The following is a 19,353-nucleotide window of genomic DNA, read 5'->3' on the forward strand; positions in this document are numbered from 1 at the left end:
ATACCACACACCTTTGTTGTATTTTTTTGCTGTGTATATATATTCATTTTATATATCCTTTATTGCATTGACTTATCATCCTCCTTGTTCCATCTATACCATTCCATTATTTGGTATTTTTACCTGGTCAATTTCACAGGTCACATGGATCCATGTTAATCCCTATTTTTATTGTATAATTTTTATTGTATAAATTATATTACCATTGTTTTATTGTATGTTTTATATGTGCTCTTATCTGGATTAAATACCCTTTACCATGCATATAACTAGACACATTCTCATTATCACCTCAGTCTTTCATTTAGGCGCTTTGTACATTACACCACTGTTTCAAAAATATCAGACACCTCCATATCTGACTTCCCATCTCTCATAACAAATAACACTCAGGAACAAGTTCTTGAACAGAAAGGCACCGGTACTCCTGGATTTCACTTGGCGGTAAGCCCTCACATGACACGGATGCCATCTTTAATTGAAAGTTGAAGGGATATACAGTTCCCTATAGGTGGTGAGTCTACACATCTGCATATGGCCTTAAAATTAATCTGGAATGGGACACAATACTTTACAAAATATTATCCGACAGCTTTACTGCTGGTGAAGTTCTTTCTTGTTTACTACTCCTGAACCAACAAGAATAATATGGCCCTTATATTTGCTCATGCGGAGCTGCTCAGCATATATTTTCACTCGCTGGCCTACCATTGCGCCTGCAACGAGGTTACAGACCTCAACCGCTCCCTCATGGTTAAACATATGCCTTTTCTTTTCACTCAAAAGTGTAAGCAAGGACTGATGAGGACCGGAGAGGAATAAAGCCTGAATGCTACTCCTTTTATTTACTCAGTACCTAATATGCATAATAGACATGCACATAGGGCAATTACAGTTTTCAAATGTTATAAAATATATTAAGGCACGTGTTTTACTAACAGGTACCTAGAATACTGAATTAGCTATGTTATCTTGACCTCTCTTTTTGTAAAGCGGTTTACATGTAAGTTCTGTGACTTGGCTTTGTGACCATGGCCAGCGGTCGGGGCCATGAGTAGAGGCTAAGCCCTTTATAACTAGAGCAACCTTATGTCATATTTTAACTGGGAGAAAGTTTTTCTAAAATTTCTTGGTCCCCTGTTAGGTTGCTTTAATACACCAAAGTTTATTAGTTACCTCATAGTTATAGCTTCACAAGATTATCCTCTCCTATTATCTATCTGACAGATACCACAGTAAAGAGCAGCTAAACACAAGCTTGAATCACCATAACTGTATATATACATACATCTATATATAAACAAATGGAAGTCTAGATTTATCTATCCACTAGATGGCCTCCAGGATAGCACAGTCTCTAAAGCATTTTAATATCTACCTGTTCACCTGTATAATTAAGCTTTGATAGTTTACACATTCTATTCCCATAGTTTATGTATACAAGCTCCAATCCTCTACCTACCTGGAAACATCCTTAATTTATGGTGACTACACCTAAGTATACTGACTAAATGACCAGCTTTAACCCTTTATTTTCTTTCTTTTTATCCCTAAAAAAATGCAGGGAGATAAGCTAAGCACCGTGCATGTGTCTTCAGCACTATATAGCAGAAGTTTTGTACAAAATGTTATACATTAGCAAGAACACTAGATGGCAGCACTTTTTCCTGCCATGTAGTTCTCCAGTCATGTGCACGTTACATATATAGATATCTTTTCAATAAAGAATAACGTAAGAACGAAGCAAATTTGAAAACAGAATTAATTGGAAAGTTTTTTAAAAATTGTAAAATTTTAAGTTTCATATCCCTTTAACCAAACACTACAAAAATTCACAAAATGAATATGACGTGAAAAAAGGCCAACATTGATTTTTCAAAAGTCAAAGGGCTAGATTAAAAGTGGAGCGCTAAATTATCATGCACTCGCAAACTGGCAAATTTCCATAGGAGCCTACGAAAGCACGCTCTCATGAGCGCTATGCTTCCTAGCAATGCGAACGCACACATTATTGTGCGCTAGTATTACAAAGTGCACACAAGCGATATTTAATGCTCCACTTGTAAATTAGACCAACATTGTTAAAAAAAAATCAAAGTTAGTCGAAAAATGTTTTATAATGGACTGGAATAGCACTGTCAAGTTCGATCTATGCAAATTATTGGAGAGTTTATGCAGTTTAAGCCTTCAAACCACAGGTCGGGACTTGGACTCATTATTGGGCCTCAACACCATGTTTACTTGGTCACTACTGCAGTGTGTGGTAACTGGGTTTTCAAATGAATTATAATCACCTTGAAATTTGACCATCCTGTACAAAGCCTGTGTGCACACAACTCTTGTAATTGACTGGAGAGAGTGCCTTTGACTTTTGTGTGCACTCATATAAGAGAGACAGTTTATAATTACAGACATCACGTAGTTCATTAAATTATGGTAAGTGAATGCAATACTTTATTATACAATCTGCTGCTATAGGTATTCTCACTTCAAAAAGCCATAAATAAAACCTTCCTGTGAATCAGAATCCATATCTGCTCCAGGGTATTTTAGAATCACATCTGTGATTTTCTGGTGCCAAAATTAAAACTTTTGCTGAAATCAGTAACACTCGTTTAAAGTTTCATTCATTCACTGCAGCATTTCTTGTATCTGGTATGTCTAAGATGCAAAAACATAAAATAAACATTCATAGATATTTTTACTCTCCACTGACATTTTCTTCAATTTCTATTAAATGGCCACTAAACCCAAACTCTTTCTTTCATTATTCAGATAGAGAATAGAAATTTAAGCAACATTACAATTTACCTCCATAATTTATTTTGCTTAATTTGTTAAATATCCTTATTTGAAGAAAAAGCAATGCACATGGTGAGCCAATCAAATGATGCTTCTATGTGCAGCAACCAATCAGCAGCTAGTGAGCATATCTAGATATGCTTTTCATCAAAGAATATCAACAGAATAAAACAAATTAGATAATATAAGTAAATAAGAAAGATGTTTAAAATTGCATTCTCTTTCTAAATCATAAAATAAAAAATGTGGGTGGCATGTCCCTTTAATGTTGAAAAAAAAATCCTACCTATTAGTTCAGAAAATATGTAGAAAAAAAGAAATGAATAAAGTGTTCTGCAAATGCACATTATGAACTGAATATTTATTTTATCTAAAACATTTTTAGTGTGAAAAGATGGATAATTGTGTGCTAAGGCATTTAACGTTCAGAAACATTTAACTGTTGGCAAAGAGTGAAAATGTAAGGTTATAATTATAATAATTATTAGTATTAATATGAAAATTCCAAATGTGAGTTTTTGGAACAGTGTAGTGTTTTGAACATTTGTAAAAATGTCACAAGAATTGTGATAAATGAAAACAAGATGAGGTACCATAACATGGTTTTAAAACGTTGTGCTAGAAATCATTTGTGTATTATTAAAATAAGAAGTGTAAACAATTCCAGAAAATATACACAAATCTGCTAAAAGTATACAGTAACATATTTTTCTTATTATCAAGTGATGTTTTATTTTCCTTCTAGCTGAAAAGAAAAAAAAAACACGGTAACTTTGATGCTTGAATATTGTGTAATACTAAAAGATTTGTACCCAGCTCCCATAAGAGCAGCGAGTGGTAAGATTAGCTTCATTTAAATCAAGAGAACTGATTCTGTCAGTGTCTAGCAACCATTAGCTTGTTAACGGTTAACAGGTTTCCAAAGTATGTAATTATTGTTTTGCTAGTTGCTAAAGGTTCTCATTTGCTGTGTGAGATTTCATGTATATAATTTATTATTTACCAAAATGCCCATTGGTATTCAGCAAGAAAAGTCAGGTGAAGTCAGCCTCAATGAATTTTGAACATTCTCTGATGTTAGGTATTTTTTTCCTTGTACTTGATGGTGTCGCATCCTCCTTGGTACCCATTTACTGATGCATCTGAGAGACCATTTAGCTTGTAAGAGTTCATTTAGGAACTGACCTTTTGACTGTGCCTGACTTTGCTTATGCCTTCAGATTCTTCCTTGTCTGATCTGGTTGAACTTGATCACTACCTGCCTCAGCCTGTTAAGTTTATATGATTGTCCTATATATGCTTTATCCTGACTTTCCTGACCAATCTTCTAGGTCCTAAACTCCTGCATATGTGATCTCTAAAGGACCCTATCTAATTAACTCTGCTACCTTTCCAATGCCCTATCTGCTGAGTAGTCCTGTCTAAAGCGTTTCTGCCAATAAGTTAGCTGTACATTTATTTTGTATTTAATATTAAACTATTGGTAAGTCATGTACAATGCTATATAGAAAGTGTGCACAAAAATCCTAATTTAGCTTGTGAGTCATATTTCCTGACTAGCATTTAATACACATTAAAACTAAACTGGTTAACCTCTATAGTGATGAAATTCACATGTATGTGCCCTTAGTTTTATAAACATTGGCAAGGATACAAATATGTGATCATCTTTTCTAAGAAGAATCCTCATTTCTATTTGCAAATTGACAAGTGATCAGTAATATGTTGTCAGTTATACATAACCCCAGTCATGCGAATGTCATGTGTGATGAGGAAATACCAAAAGGTAAAGGCACTTATAGCTCCAATGGCGTCACTAGGGTTGGTGTCACCACCCTCTCTGCAAAGTTTTTGGTGACTCTAAACAGCTTTTTGGATAAAAAAAAGTGTTCAAATAATCACCACACAAGATACCGTCCCAATTTTACACTTTCTAATTTACTTATATGGGCCGATTTATTAAAGTGCGAGCGGACATTATACAATGTTCTTATGAACTGCTTGTGCAATGCCACCCCCTGCAGATTTGGCCGCTTGGCTGATTGGATCAGCCAATAGAATTGATCTCGCATTCTATTTGCTGATCCAATCAGCCAATCTGATTAAACTTCAATCCGATTGGCTGATTAAATCAACCAATCAGATTTTTCCTACCTTAATTCCGATTGGCTGATAGAATCCTATCAGACAATCAGAATTCGAGGGACGCCATCTTGGATGACATCATTTAAAGCAACCTTTATTCTGCGTTAGGACATCGGAAGAAGAGGATGGCTCCGTGTCGGCTGGATAGAAGATGGCTCCGCTCCGCTCCGGAAGGATGAAGATAGAAGATGCTGCCTGGATGAAGATGTCTGCCGGTCCGGATGTCCTCTTCTGCCCAGATAGGATGAAGACTTCTGCCGGTCCGGATGTCCTCTTCTGTCCCATCGGTGGCCAGCTGGCTTAAGACGGGTCAAGGTAGGGTGATCTTCAGGGGGTAGTGTTAGGTTTTTTTAAGGGGGGATCAGGTGGGTTTTAGAGTAGGGGTGTGTGGGTGGTGGGTTGTAATGTTGGGGGGGGAATTGTATTTTTTTTTTACAGGTAAAAGAGCTGATTACTTTGGGGCGATGCCCCGCAAAAAGCCCTTTTAAGGGCTGGTAAAAGAGCTGATTACTTTATAATTTAGTTTAGGGTAGGGAATTTTATTATTTTGGGGGGCTTTTTTATTTCATTAGGGGGCTTAGATTAGGTGTAATTAGATTAAAATTCTTTGTAATATTTTTTTATTTTTTGTAATTTAGTGTTTGGTTTTTTTTTGTATTATAGTTTAGTTTATTTAATTGTATTTTAGTTTAGATATTTGTAGTTAATTTATTTAATTAATTTATTGATAGTGTAGTGTTAGTTGTATTTGTAACTTAGGTTAGGATTTATTTTACAGGTAATTTTGTAATTATTTTAACTAGGTAGCTATTAAATAGTTAATAACTATTTAATAGCTATTGTACCTAGTTAAAATAAATACAAAGTTGCCTGTAAAATAAATATAAATCCTAAAATAGCTACAATGTAACTATTAGTTATATTGTAGCTATATTAGGGTTTATTTTATAGGTAAGTATTTAGTTTTAAATAGGATTAATGTATTTAATTATAGTAATTGTATTTGGATTTATTTAAATTATATTTAAGTTAGGGGGGTTTTAGGGTTAGGGTTAGATTTAGGTTTAGGGGTTAATAACCTTATTATAGTAGCGGCGACGTTGGGGGCGGGAGATTAGGGGTTAATAATTGTAGGTAGGTGGCAGCGATGTTAGGGAGGGCAGATTAGGGGTTAATAAAATTTATTATAGTGTTTGTGAGGCGGGAGTGTGGCGGTTTAGGGGTTAATACATTTATTATAGTGGCAGCGATGTCCGGGCGGCAGATTAGGGGTTAATAAGTGTAGGTAGGTGGCGGCGACATCGGGGGGGACAGATTAAGAGTTAGGGTTACACTTAGATTTAGGTGTTAATAAATTTAATATAGTGGCAGCAAAATTGGATGCGGCAGATTAGGGATTAAAAAATGTAGGCAAATTGTGGCGACATTGGGGGGCGGGAGATTAGGGGTTAATAAATATAATATAGGTGTCGGCGATGTTAGGGACAGCAGATTAGGGGTTCATAGCTATAATGTAGGTGGCGGCGGTGTCCGGTCGGCAGATTACGGGTTAAATAATTTTATTATAGGGTTTGCGATGTGGGGGGGCCTCGGTTTAGGGGTTCATAGGTAGTTTATGGGTGTTAGTGTACTTAGTAGCACTGTAGTTAAGAGCTTTATGTTCCGGCATTAGCCCATAAAACTCTTAACTACTGACTTTTTTTATGCGGTAGGAGTCTTGGAGGTAGAGGCTGTACCGCTCACTTTCTCCAAGACTCGTAATACCAGCGTTAGGCAAATCCCATTAAAAAGATAGGATACGCAATTGACGTAAGGGGATTTGCAGTAGCCTCGAGTCGTGGAATAAAAGTGAGCGGTACACCTGTACCTGCCAAACTCTAAATACCAGTGGGCGTTAAAAAGCAGCGTTAGGACCCCTTAACGCTGCTTTTTAAGGCTAACGCAGAACTCTAAATCTAGGTGATAGTGTTTGATGGATCTAATTGAAAGAACTTTCGATTAGATTATGAGTTGTGCGTTAGGGTAAAAAAAGCAGTGTTAAGAGGTCCTAATGCTGCTTTTTCACTACCGCTGCTATTACGAGTCTTGCAGGTTTAGGGGCACTGCACACTTCTTTGGCCTTAACGCAAAACGACTTACGTAAACTTCGTAAAGTCTTTTTTCTATGGGACTTCCATAGCGTTGGTATTACGAGTCTGTCCTGGGAGGCCAAAAAGTGAGCAGTACACCCTACCCTGTCAAGATCCCTAACACATTTAAAAGTCAGTAGTTATGAATTTTATGGTACAACGCCATAGCATAAAATCGTATAACTAAAGTGCTAAAAAGTACACTAACACCCATAAACTATCTATTAACCCCTAAACCGAGGCCCTCCCGCATCACAAATACTATAATAAAATTATTAACCCCTAATCTGTTGCTCCGGACACCGCCGACACCTACATTATATTTATTAACCCCTAATCTCCCGCCCCCCAATGTCGCCACAATTTGCCTACATTTTTTAATCCCTAATCTGCCGCACCCAACTTTGCTGCCACTATATTAAAGTTATTAACACCTAAATCTAAGTGTAACCCTAAACCTAAAACCCCCTAACTTAAATATAATTTAAATAAATCAAAATAAATATTCCTATCATTAACTAAATTATTCCTATTTAAATCTAAATACTTACCTATAAAATAAACCCTAACGCCTAGATTTAGAGTTTTGCGGCCAAAGGGGTGCGTTAGCTACGTGTCTTTTTTTTCTAGCGCTGCTTCTAAACAACGCTGGTATTTAGAGTTCTCTGAAGGGCTGCGTTAGGCTCCAAAAAGGGAGCGTAAAGGCATATTTACTGCCACTTAAACTCTCAATACCAGCGTTGCTTACGGTAGCGGCTAGCTGGAAAAACATGCTCGTGCACGATTCCCCCATAGGAAACAATGGGGCAGTTTGGGCTGGAAAAAAACCTAACACCTGCAAAAAAGCAGCGTTAAGCTCCCAACGCATCCCCTTTGTTTCCTATGGGGAAACACTTTCTAAGTCTGCACCTAACACCCTAACATGAACCCCGACTCTAAACACCCCTAACCTTACACTTATTAACTCCTAATCTGCTTCCCCTGCTATCGCTGACACCTGCATTACACAATTAACCCCTAATCTGCCGCTCCAGACACCGCCGCCACCTACATTATACTTATGTACCCCTAATCTGCTGTCCCTAACATCGCCGACCCCTATATTATATTTATTAACCCCTAATCTGCCCCCCCAATGTCACCGCTACCTTACCTACACTTATTAACCCCTAATCTGCTGCTACTCTAATAAAGTTATTAACCCCTAAACCGCTGGACTCCTGCCTCGCAAACACTATAATAAATATTATTAACCCCTAATCTGCCCTCCCTAACATCGCGACACCTAACTTCAAGTATTAACCCCTAATCTGCCGACCGGACCTCGCCGCTACTCTAATAAATGTATTAACCCCTAAAGCTAAGTCTAACCCTAACCCTAACACCCCCCTAAATTAGATATAATTTTATTTTAATTAAATAAATTAAATCTTATTAACTAAAGTATTCCTATTTAAAACTAAATACTTACCTGTAAAATAAACCCTAATATTTTAGTATTTATATTTATTTTACAGGCAACTTTGTATTTATTTTAACTAGGTACAATAGCTATTAAATAGTTATTTACTATTTAATAGCTTCCTAGTTAAAATAATTACAAAATTACCTGTAAAATAAATCCTAACCTAAGTTACAATTAAACCTAACACTACACTATCAATAAATTAAATAAACTACCTACAATTATCTACAATTAAACCTAACACTACACTATCAAAAAATTAATTAAATAAATTACCTACAATTACATACAAATAAATACACTAAACTAAATTACAAAAACAAACACTAAATTACAAAAAATAAAAAAAGATTACAAGAATTTTAAACTAATTACACCTACTCTAAGCCCCCTAATAAAATAAAAAAGCCCCCAAAATAATAAAGGTCCCTACCCTATTCTAAATTAAAAAGTAACCAGATCTGTGATTTTCTGGTGCCAAAATTAAAACGTTTGCTGAAATCAGTAACACTCGTTTAAAGTTTCATTCATTCACTGCAGCATTTCTTGTATCTGGTATGTCTAAGATGCAAAAACATAAAATAAACATTAATAGATATTTTTACTCTCCACTGACATTTTCTTCAATTTCTATTAATGTTGAAAGAAAATCCTACCTATTATTTCAGAAAATATGTAGAAAAAAAGAAAATAAATAAAGTGTTCTGCAAATGCAACCGACAAAAATATTGCACATTATGAACTGAATATTTATTTTATCTAAAACATTTTTAGTGTGAAAAGATGGATAATTGTGTGCTAAGGCATTTAACATTCAGAAACATTTAACTGTTGGCAAAGAAAAAATGTAAGGTTATAATTATAATAATTATTAGTAATAATATGAAAATTGCAAATGTGAGTTTTTGGAACAGTGTAGTGTTTTGAACATTTGTAAAAATGTCACAAGAATTGTGATAAATGAAAACAAGATGAGGTACCATAACATGGTTTTAAAACGTTGTGCTAGAAATCATTTGTGTATTATTAAAATAAGAAGTGTAAACAATACCAGAAAATATACACAAATCTGCTAAAAGTATACAGTAACATATTTTTCTTATTATCAATAATGTCGCGAACTTAAAAATTTCGGTTGACTTCAATAGGCAGGCGAACTTTAAAACCCACAAGGACACTTTCTGGCCACAATAGTGATGGAAAAGTTGTTTCAAGGGTACTAACACCTGGACTGTGGCATGCTGGAGGGGGATCCATGGCAAAACTCCCATGGAAAATTACATAGTTGAAGCAGAGTCTGCTTTTAACCCATAAAGGGCCTAAATCACCTAACATTCCTAAATTGTTTGGAATAACGTGCTTTAAAACATCAGTTATGATGTTGTATTGATCAGGTAGTGTAAGGGTTACGCCCGCTTCACATTGACAGACCAAACTCCAAGTGTAACGAACCGCAAACAACCGCAAACAGTCCATTTGCACAACCACGAGATAGATAGATTTGATAGATAGATACATAGATTACATAGCTCAAAAGATGCAATATACATATGATCGATACAAATTACATAGATCAATAGATGCAATATACATTTGATAGATACGAATTACATAGATCAATAGAGGCAATATCCATTTGATAGATATGAATTATATAGATCAAAAGATGCAATATACATTTGATAGATACGAATTACAAAGATCAAAAGATGCAATATACATTTTATAGATACGAATTACATCGATCAATAGATGCAATATACATTTGATAGATACGATTGATAGTTAGATAGATTTGATAGATAAATAGATAGATTTGAAAGATATATAATTTCCCTGACAGAGTATAACAATAAGACATGTGGTCTGGGACCCGTGGTGTGTTAAGTAGTACTATTCTTAGCAGTTTACTACTACCTGTTACTCCCCCTATCGGGGGAGGTCTATATGGCCTGCATTTTTGGAACAGGGAGATGGAGGAAGATGATTGGTCTGTCCTCCTACTTCAAATTTGTCCTAAACACAAGTGGCTGTCTCAAAACAGTCCGGCCACGAGATAGATAGAGTTGATAGATAGATAGATATAAATAGATGGATAGTTAGATAGAATCGATAGAAGATAAATAGATAGATTTGATAGATATATAATTACCCTGAAAAAATATAATAATAAAACATGCGGTCTGGGACCCATGGTAACTAGGTTGTGTTAAGTAGTACTATTGTTAGCACTTTAATCCCTGTTACTGCCCCTATCGGGGGAGGTCTATGTGGCCTGCATGATTACCCTGACAAAGTATAACAAAAAAACACGCGGTCTGGGACCCATGGTAACTAGGTTGTGTTAAGTAGTACTGTTCTTAGCAGTTTAATCCCTCTTACTCCCCCTATCGGGTGAGGTCTAAATGGCCTGCATGATTACCCTGACAAAGTATAACAACACAACATGCGGTCTGGGACCCATGTTAACTAGGTTGTGTTAAGTAGTACTATTCTTAGCACTTTAATCCCTATTACTCCCCCTATCGGGGGAGGTGTATATGGCCTGCATGCTTATCCTGACCAAATATAATAATAAGACATGCGGTGTGGGACCCATGGTAACTAGGTTGTGTTAAGCAGTACTATTCTTAGCAATTTAATCCCTGTTACTCCCCCTATTGGGGGAGGTCTATATGGCCTGCATGATTACCCTGACAAAGTATAACAACAAAACATGCGGCCTGGGACCCATGGTAACTAGGTTGTGTTAAGTAGTACTGTTATTAGCACTTTCATCCCTGTAACTCCGCCTATCAGGGGAGGTCTATATGGCCTGCATGATTACCCTGACAAAGTATAACAACCAAACATGCGGTCTGGGACCCATGTTGGTACTGGTATAACTAGGTTGTCTTAAGTAGTACTATTCTTAGCAGTTTAATCCCTGTGATTGGTCTGTCCTCCTACTTCAAATTTGTCAAAAACACAAGTGGCTGTCTAAAAACAGTCTGGACATGAGATAGATAGATTTGATAGATATACATAGATTGATAGTTAGATAGAATCGATAGAAGATAAATAGATAGATTTGTTAGATATATAATTACCCTGACAAAGTATAATAATTAAACATGCGGTCGGGGACCCATGGTAACTAGGTTGTGTTAAGTAGTACTATTCTTAGCACTTTAATCCCTGTAACTCCCCCTATCGGGGGAGGTCTATATGGCCTGCATGATTACCCTGACAAAGTATCACAATAAGACATGCGGTCTGGGAGCCATGGTAACTAGGTTTTGTTTATATTAGTACTATTCTTAGCACTTTAATCCATGTTACTCCCCCTATCTGTGTAGGTCTATATGGCCTGCATGATTACCCTGAGAAAGTATAACAACAAGACATGCGGTCTGGGACCCATGGTAATTAGGTTGTGTTTAGTAGTACTATTCTTAGCACTTTAATCCCTTTTACTCCCCTTATCGGGGGAGGTTTATATGGCCTGCATGGAGTGGTGGCGAGCACAGCAATTAACCACAGTATGCTGTGTAAGCCAGAAACACACAGGCCTGATAGAAAATGAAATTAGATTACACTAGCAAAATGATTGAAAAGTTTTTTTTTTAAATTTTAAATAATGTTAAGCAGATATGAGTGGTGGCTGCTGGCACAGCAATTAAACGTTGTATGCTGTGTAAGCCTGACACACAGTAATGATAGAAAATGAAATTAGATTACACTAGCAAAATGATTTAAAAGATTTTTTTAAATTTAAAATAATGTTAAGCAGATATGAGTGGTGGCTGCTAGCACAGCAATTAACCAAAGTATGCTGTGTAAGCCAGAAACACACAGGCCTGATAGAAAATGAAATTAGATTACACTATCAAAATGATTTAAAAGTTTTTTAAAAAAATTTAAAATAATGTTAAGCAGATATGAGTGGTGGCTGCAAGCACAGCAATTAACCACAGTATGCTGTGTAAGCCAGAAACATACAGGCCTGATAGAAAATGAAATTAGATTACACTAGCAAAATGATTTAAAAGTTTTTTTTTTAAATTTAAAATAATGTTAAGCAGATATGAGTGGTGGCTGCTAGGACAGCAATTAACCACAGTATGCTGTGTAAGCCAGAAACACACAGGCCTGATAGAAAATGAAATTAGATTACACTAGCAAAATGATTTAAAAGTTTTTTAAAAAAATTTAAAATAATGTTAATCAGATATGAGTGGTGGCTGCTAGGACAGCAATTAACCACAGTATGCTGTGTAAGCCAGAAACACACAGGTCTGATAGAAAATGAAATTAGATTACACTAGCAAAATGATTTAAACGTTTTGTTGGTTAAATTTACACTAATGTTAAGCAGATATCAGTGGTGGCACTAATCACAGTATATGCTGTGAGCCTCACACACAGGCTGAAAGCCAGGCAAATGCAAATAAAATTACAAATAAAAAAAAAAAAAAACGACTGAAGTTATAGCCCTAAAAAGTGTTTAGTAGTACTATTCTTAGCACTTTAATCCCTTTTACTCCCCTTATCGGGGGAGGTTTATATGGCCTGCATGGAGTGGTGGCGAGCACAGCAATTAACCACAGTATGCTGTGTAAGCCAGAAACACACAGGCCTGATAGAAAATGAAATTAGATTACACTAGCAAAATGATTGAAAAGTTTTTTTTAAAAATTTTAAATAATGTTAAGCAGATATGAGTGGTGGCTGCTGGCACAGCAATTAAACGTTGTATGCTGTGTAAGCCTGACACACAGTAATGATAGAAAATGAAATTAGATTACACTAGCAAAATGATTTAAAAGCTTTTTTTAAATTTAAAATAATGTTAAGCAGATATGAGTGGTGGCTGCTAGCACAGCAATTAACCAAAGTATGCTGTGTAAGCCAGAAACACACAGGCCTGATAGAAAATGAAATTAGATTACACTATCAAAATGATTTAAAAGTTTTTTTAAAAAATTTAAAATAATGTTAAGCAGATATGAGTGGTGGCTGCAAGCACAGCAATTAACCACAGTATGCTGTGTAAGCCAGAAACATACAGGCCTGATAGAAAATGAAATTAGATTACACTAGCAAAATGATTTAAAAGTTTTTTTTTTAAATTTAAAATAATGTTAAGCAGATATGAGTGGTGGCTGCTAGGACAGCAATTAACCACAGTATGCTGTGTAAGCCAGAAACACACAGGCCTGATAGAAAATGAAATTAGATTACACTAGCAAAATGATTTAAAAGTTTTTTTAAAAAAATTTAAAATAATGTTAAGCAGATATGATTGGTGGCTGCTAGGACAGCAATTAACCACAGTATGCTGTGTAAGCCAGAAACACACAGGTCTGATAGAAAATGAAATTAGATTACACTAGCAAAATGATTTAAACGTTTTGTTGGTTAAATTTACACTAATGTTAAGCAGATATCAGTGGTGGCACTAATCACAGTATATGCTGTGAGCCTCACACACAGGCTGAAAGCCAGGCAAATGCAAATAAAATTACAAATAATAAAAAAAAAAAACGACTGAAGTTATAGCCCTAAAAAGGGCTTTTTGGGGTGCTGTCCTTACAGCAGAGATTAGATGAGTCCTTCAGAACTGTAGTGGACACTAAATACACTAGCCTAGCTATCTATTTCCCTATAATGTCAGCAGCAGCAACACTAAAGCTCCTCTCACTAAGAAAGCAAGATCGTAATGAATCTAAAATGGCTGCTGCCAAGGAGCTGGGAGGGTCTGTGAGGGAGTGTCTGTTGCTGATTGGCTCAAATGTGTCAGAAGGCTGTGAGATACAGGGTCAAAGTTTCCTAAATGGTGACACATAGGGTGCGAATGAACATCGCATATGTTCGCCCGCAGCGGCGAATGTGAACAAGCTATGTTCGCCGGGAACTGTTCTCCGGCGAACAGTTCGCGACATCACTAATTATCAAGTGATATTTTATTTTCCTTCTAGCTGAAAAGAAAAAAAAACACGGTAACTTTGATGCTTGAATATTGTGCAATACTAAAAGATTTGTACCCAGCTCCCATAAGAGCAGCGAGTGGTAAGATTAGCTTCATTTAAATCAAGAGAACTGATTCTATCTAGCAACCATTAACTTGTTAACGGTTAACAGGTTTCCAAAGTATGTAATTATTGTTTTGTTGTTTGCTAAAGGTTCTCATTTGCTGTGTGAGATTTCATGTATATAATTTATCATTTACCAAAATGCCCACTGGTAATCAGCAAGAAAAGTCAGGTGAAGTCAGCCTCAATGAATGTTGAACATTCTCGGATATTAGGTATTTTTTGCCCTGTACTTGATGGTGTCACATCCTCCTTGGTGCCCATTTACTGATGCATCTGAGAGAGCATTTAGCTTGTAAGTGTTCATTTAGGAACTGACCTTTTGACTGTGCCCGACTGCCCGACTTTGCTTATGCTTTCAGATTCTTCCTTGTTTGATCTGGTTGAACTTGATCACTACCTGCCTCAGCCTGTTAAGTTTACATGATTGTCCTATATATGCTTTATCCTGACTTTCCTAACCAATCTTAGATCCTAAACTCCTGCATATGTGATCTATAAAGGACCCTATCTGCAGTGCTGAGTAGTCCTGTCTAAAGCTTTTCTGCCAATAAGTTAGCTGTACATTTATTTTGTATTAAATATAAAACTATTGGTAAGTCATGTACAATGCTATATAGAAAGTGTGCACAAAAATCCTAATTTAGCTTGTGAGTCATATTTCCTGACTAGCATTTAATACACATTAAAACTAAACTGGTTAACCGCTATAGTGATGAGATTCACATGTATGTGCCCTTAGTTTTATAAACATTGGCAAGGATACAAATATGTGATCATCTTTTCTAAGAAGAATCCTCATTTCTATTTGCAAATTAACAAGTGATCAGTAATATGTTGTCAGTTATACATAACCCCAGTCATGGGAATGTCATGTGTGATGAGGAAATACCAAAAGGTAAAGGCAATTATAGCGCCAATGGCGTCACTAGGGTTGGTGTCACCACCCCCTCTGTAATGTTTTTGGTGACTCTAAACAGCTTTTTGGATAAAAAAAAGTGTTCAAATAATCACCACACAAGATACCGTCCCAATTTTACATTTTCTAATTTACCTATAGGGGCCGATTTATGAAAGTGTGAGCAGACATGATATGATGTTCTTATGAACTACTTGTGCAATGCCACCCTCTGCAGATTTGCGGCCAATCGGCCGCTAGCAGGGGGTGTCAATCAGCCCGGTCATATATAATTGGGCGGATTGATGTTCGCAGCCTCAGAGCAGACGGACAAGTTATGGAGAAGCGGTCGTTAGACCGCTGCTTCTAAACTGCTGTTTCCAGCGAGCCTGAAGGCTCGCGTGGAAACAGGGGCATTAAGCTTAATTCGAAGCTTGATAATTTGGCCCCATATCAAATTCGCTTAATTCTCTTGGTATCATTTGTTTAAGGAGCTGCAATGCACTACTGAAAGCTAGCTGAACACATAGGGTGAGCCAATGACAAGAGGCATATATCTGCAGCCACCAATCGACAGCTAGTTCCTGGGAGTGCACTGCTGCTCCTAAGCCTACCTAGGTAAGGTTTTATACAAAGTACATGAAACAATTAAACAAATTAGATAATACAAGTAAATGAGAAAGTTATTTAAAATTGAATGTTCTTTCTGAATAATAGTTTCATTTTGAATTGACTGTCCCTTTAACACTAGTTATATTTATATTAGCAACATATAATATTATTAGTATGGTTGTCATAATACACGTTACATTGGGGTGGGCACCCTGGGTTACTCTACTAAACTGATAAATAGATTAATAGCTATAAATATATTTATTCGTGAACAGAAACACCCACCCTATGTCATATACACATCACTAGGTCTCACACAGTCACATACATACACATTCTATGTTAGGCACACACATACACCCAATGTCATAGACACACGCTATGACACATACACACCAGTGACGTGCAGTGACGTCAAAGGCTGGTGAGGCACTGGCTGTGATACGCCAGAGAAACACATATATGAACCTGACAGAGGCAGCTTAAATTTACGATTAAATAAGCAGGTTACAGGTCCAATTTACTGCTATTATTAAATTTGCTTCATTCTCTTGGTATCCTTTGCAGAAGGATATGCAGCAATGAACTACTGGGTGCTAACTGAACACATTAAATGAGCCAATGACAAGAGGCACATATGTGCAGCCACCAATCACCAGGTGCTCCCAGTAGTGCATTGCTGCTCCTTAGCCTATCTAGGTATGCTTTTCAAATAATACCAAAAGAAGTAAAATGTAAAGTTGTTCAATATTTTTATTTTTTTTATCTGAAACATGTAAGAAAAAAATTGTGTTTAATGCTCCTTTAACATTGTGAAACAAATTAACATTCATCTACTAAAATACATCTTAAAGGGACAGGAAACCCCAAAATGTTCTTTCCTGGTTTGGATAGAACATACAAACACATCTAGTTAGCCAATAACAAGGGACAAATGTGTGCAGGCACCAATCAGCAGCTAGCTCCCACTAGTGTATGATGTGTGTATTAGTTTTCAACAAGGGATACTAAGAAAAAAAAGGTACATTTGAAAATAAAAGTGAATTTAAAAGTGTCTTAAAATGACATGCTCTATCTCAAACATTCAAGTTTAATTTTGACTTTACTATCCCTTTAAGTAACACAATCCATGATTTGTATTCTCTATTAGTTTTTATCCTTCCTTACAAAGCAACTGCAATTGTATTTCTTAAAGGGACATGAAACCCTACATTTTTATTTAATGATTTAGGTAGAACAGACAATTATTTGAAACTACTTTCCAGTTTACTTTTTATCTAATCTCCTTCATTCTCTTTGTATCATTTGAAATAGCAGCAATGCATTACAGGTTTCTAACTGAACACATGGGTGAGCCAATGACAATCGGTTTATAGATGCAGCCACCAATCAGCAGCTAGAACCTAGGTTCTTTGCTGCTCCTGAGCTTTCCTAGATAAACCTTTCAGCAAAGGATAACAAGAGAAGGAAGCAAATTAAATAATAGAAGTAAATTGTAAATTTTCTAATTAATTTTATACCTGATCTGAATCATAAAAGAAAAATACACACATACACTGACACCTCCAGGACTGAGGCTACACACATACACTGACACCTCTAGGGCAGAGGCTACACACATACACTGACACCTCTAGGGCAGAGGCTACACACATACACTGACACCTCTAGGGCTGAGGATACACACATACACTGACACCTCTAGTACTGAGGATACACACATACACTGACACCTCTAGGACTGAGGATACAACACATACACTGACACTTCTAGAACTGAGGATACACACATACACTGACACCTCTAGGGCTGAGGATACTACATACACTGACACCTCTAGGACTGAGGATACACACCTACACTGACACCTCTAGGAGTGAGGATACACACATACACTGACACTTCTAGAACTGAGGATACACACATACACTGACACTTCTAGAACTGAGGATACACACATACACTGACACCTCTAGGAGTGAGGATACTACATACACTGACACCTCTAGGACTGAGGATACACACCTACACTGACACCTCTAGGAGTGAGGATACACACATACACTGACACCTCTAGAGCTGAGGATACACACCTACACTGACACCTCTAGGACTGAGGATACACACATACACTGACACCTCTAGGACTGTGGATACACACATACACTGACACACTGACACCTCTAGGACTGAGGATACAACACATACACTGACACCTCTAGGACTGAGAATACGCACATACACTGATCTCTAGGACTGAGGATACACACATACACTGACACCCCTAGGACTGAGGATACACACATACACTGACACCTCTAGGACTGAGGATACACACATACACTGACACCTCTAGGACTGAGGATACACACATACACTGACACCTCTAGGACTGAGGATACACACATACACTGACACCTCTAGGACTGAGGATACACACATACACTGACACCTCTAGGACTGAGGATACACACATACACTGACACCTCTAGGACTGAGGATACACACATACACTGACACCTCTAGGACTGAGGATACACACATACACTGACACCTCTAGGACTGAGGATACACACATACACTGACACCTCTAGGACTGAGGATACACACATACACTGGTAGGACTGAGGATACACACATACACTGGTAGGACTGAGGATACACACATACATTGACATCAGTAGGACTGAGGATACACACATACACTGACATCAGTAGGACTGAGGATACACACATACACTGACATCAGTAGGACTGAGGATACACACACATACACTGACACCTCTAGGACTGAGGATACACACATACACTGATACCTCTAGGACTGAGGATACACACATACACTGGTAGGACTGAGGATACACACATACACTGACATCAGTAGGACTGAGGATACACACATACACTGACATCAGTAGGACTGAGGATACACACATATACTGACATCAGTAGGACTGAGGATACACACATACACTGACATCAGTAGGACTGAGGATACACACATACACTGACATCAGTAGGACTGAGGATACACACATACACTGACACCTCTAGGACTGAGGATACACACATACACTGATACCTCTAGGACTGAGGATACACACATACACTGGTAGGACTGAGGATACACACATACACTGACATCAGTAGGACTGAGGATACACACATACACTGACATCAGTAGGACTGAGGATACACACATACACTGACATCAGTAGGACTGAGGA

This window comes from Bombina bombina, chromosome 2, assembly GCF_027579735.1.
Source record: "Bombina bombina isolate aBomBom1 chromosome 2, aBomBom1.pri, whole genome shotgun sequence".
NCBI lineage: Eukaryota > Metazoa > Chordata > Amphibia > Anura > Bombinatoridae > Bombina > Bombina bombina.